Genomic DNA, 3,525 nt, shown 5'->3' with positions numbered 1-3,525 from the left:
ACGAGGCGGGGCCTGCGGCGGTCGAAGGCTGGAGGGCCCGCGGTGGCGCGGTAGAGGATTCGGCGTCGAGTGCGACAGGAGGTAGCAGCGGGGCGAGCGCGCGCGGGGCAGGCGGCAAGCACGGTGACGACGGCGCAGGGAGTGTGGGCGCGCGCGGCGTAGCGCTAGGCAAGCGGCACGGCGAAGCGGGGACAGAGACGGGCGGCGCTAGGGCACGACCAGTGCTTCCATAGGCGGCCATACGACGGGGAGCACGAGCTCCGGTGAGTTCGGTCGCGGTGGTTCGGTAAGGGCGGAGAGGATGCGGAGAGCGAGCTATGGTCTGGGGGAGAAGCAAGGGAGTGAGAGAGGGGAGCGGTGCTCACAGCGGGGGCACAAGGTGGCCCTTCGGTGGTTTAGTAGCTGCAGGGCGGTGGCCGGAGTCGAAGGCGACGGCGGCGACCCGAGGAAGATGACGAAGGGGATCCAGCGCTGTAGAGCTCCCCGGCTCCAACTTCTGGCACCAGGCGGCGTGGCAGACGACGGAGAGGCTCTACAGCACGGCGGCGACGCGAGGACCGGCCGGTGGCCGCGGTGGAGCGCGATGGTCGGCTCGGCATCCTCGGGCGACCGACGAGCAAGGCGTCTGGGCAGAGAGGCGGCTCCTATGCGCCGCGGGGAAGAGAGCGAGAGGAGGGGCGAGGTAGGGCTAGGGTTAGCCGAGGGAGGGGCGCCGGTCCTATTTGTAGGCGGGGTTTCACCGGCGGATGGCCGCCACGGCGCCAGTGGACATGGCGGTGACCGCCACGCCAACCCCCCGTGAACAGGGGAGGGAGGCAGGCGCGGGGGGGCCGGCCTTTGCGGCTAATTGGGCCAAGTGTCCCGGGGTTTTTCTCCTGTTTTATTTTTTTGTTTTACTTTTAACTTTTCTGCTTATTTGTCTTATGTTTTATTATCTATTAATTTTAGTTTTATAAAACACCTAATCAGCACCTAAATTAATGTTACCAAATATGCTACTGCCATAAAAAGTCTCACTCACCAATAAAATAGTTTAACATTTTAGAAATTATAAAAGGCATTTAAATGATTGTTTAATCCACCTAATTATTTTTGAGCATTAACATCTTATAAAAATTTGGTTTCTTCACCAATAATACTTAAGAATTATTTGCCCCAGTTTGCACATTTTATTTTTGACATTTGAAAACTTTTATTTTTGACTTTAATTTAAATTTGAATTTGAACCGATTTGAATCTAAGCAAGATTAGCAACAGTAACAATGATGATGTGGCATCATTAGCAGAGAATTACTGTAGCTTAATTATCCGGGCGTCACAAAGTGCATGATGAGCAGCTGAGTGACAGATATTTAGGCATGCCTACTGATGTGGGTCATGCTAGGAATGGGACTTTTAAATACTTGAAGGATAGAGTTTGGGAAAAAAATCAAGGGATGGATGGAGAAACTGTTATCATATGGAGGTAAGGAGGTGCTAATAAAATCAGTTGCTCAAGCCATACCTGTATATTCTATGTCTTGTTTCAGATTACCGAGAGGTATTTGCGAAAGTATAACTTCAATGATACGACAGTTTTGGTGGGGCGGCAAAAGGGGGAAGAGGAAACCTTGCTGGGTGGCATGGGATGTATGCACTAAACCAAAGCACTTGGGAGGACTTGGCTTTAGAGATATTGAGATCTTTAACTTGTCACTCCTGTCGAGGCAAGCTTGGAGAATATTACAAGACCCAATGGCTTTGAGCTCTAGGATATTGCGAGCGAAGTACTTTCCGCATCATCTTTCCTGGAAGCTCAGCTAGGAGATAACCCATCGCAAATATGGAGAGCGATCATGGATGGAAGAGAAGCTCTTGCACAAGGACTTATTAGGAGAATTGGGACAGGAGAGGATACAAAAATATGGGATCAAGATTGGATACCAAGGTCAGGGATGATGAGGCCAATAGCATCACTTGTACAAGATAAGCCAACTTTGGTTTCGGAGCTGATTGATAGATCGTCTGCATCTTGGCGAGAGGAAAAGGTCCGAGAAGTGTTTATACCTCTGGATGTTGAGAGCATTCTCAGAATTCCGTTATGTACGAGGAGAGTGAGTGATTTTTGGGCTTGGGGAGAGGATGATAGGGGCGTTTTCTCAGTAAGATCAGTAAACAAATTTTTGCTTGGGACGAAGCTAAGGAATGAATCTTTGCTGCAGGCGGTTGGGGGTCACACGAATGACTCCAGAGATGAAGGAGCGTGGACATCACTTTGGAAGATGAAAATTCCATCAAAAATAAAAGTGTTCCTGTGGAGACTGTACCATGAAACAACACCTACGTCTGAGCTTCTCCACCATCGCAAAATGTCCACTACAAAGGTCTGTGCATTATGCTCTTCACAAGATAGCTGGAGACATGCCCTCATAGACTGTATAATGGCAAGAAGCGTCTGGTCCTTATGCTCGGAAGAAACGGTCGAATCTATGATTGAGATTTTGTCATGAACGCACGGGCTTAGCTCTTCACTTTGCATGATATCATGTCCCATGCTGAATTTACTCGTGTTGTGGGGGGCCCCGGAGGGGTTCTTTGGCAAGCCCTATTAAAGAAGCTAAGTGACTTTCGTCACTCAAGTAGTGAGTTTGAGAGTGACCGTTGACGCTATGGGCGATATGGCGAGCAAGAAGACGGCTGATACATGAAGAGATTTATGAAAGTCCTTTCTCAACCAATGCTTTTGTCATGTCCTTTATCCGCGATCTTCAGTTTGCTGAAAAAGCGCCGGAAGTGAGTAGCAGGATTGCAGTGATTCGGCCGGCAACATGGCAACCTCCGCCAGAGGGCCATGCAAAGCTTAATGTAGACGCAGCAGTCTCAGGTGACGGAACCTTTGGAGTATCGGCAGCTATATGTCGGGACCAGTTTGGTATCTTCTTGGGGGCTTCGGCGATCAAGTTCAAGTATGTCAGCAAGGCTGCTACGCTGGAAGCTATGGCGATACGAGAAGGGCAAGCTTTGGCTGAGGATGTGTATGTTAACCGGATACATATGGCCTCGGATTGCAAGATAATGGTGGAAGACATAAAAAGGAAATCAGCGACGGAGTATGGAGCTATAATACAAGAAATAATAGATGTTCTCGTTACTTTTCATCGTGTAACATAGTTCATTAGTTTAGGAGCTCGAATTTCGAGGTTCACAATCTTGCTAAACATGTTTTGACACTCGGCTTTGGTCGCCACGTGTGGTTGGGCCAACCAGGGGAGTTGTCTTTTGTACCTGTAAACATTCAAGGTTCTAAATAAAGTTTGGCAAGGTTGTCTCAAAAAAAAAAGATGTCTATGAAAATCCGACAGGCAAACTCTGCATGGCTTACGAACAGTTGACTGCATGCTGTTGTGCTTTCCCTCTTGACGCTCTTGAAACACTTTTCAGTTTCACTGTTTGAGTTCATGTATTTCTTGTCAAAATAAGCATATGAGATCCTCTCAAGTCTGAACTTAAGTTAAGGACAGCCACATGTTCTTTTTCCAAGTGCAG

Source organism: Triticum aestivum, chromosome 6D, assembly GCF_018294505.1.
Source record: "Triticum aestivum cultivar Chinese Spring chromosome 6D, IWGSC CS RefSeq v2.1, whole genome shotgun sequence".
Classification (NCBI taxonomy): domain Eukaryota; kingdom Viridiplantae; phylum Streptophyta; class Magnoliopsida; order Poales; family Poaceae; genus Triticum; species Triticum aestivum.
Note: the sequence above shows the minus strand (reverse complement) of the source record.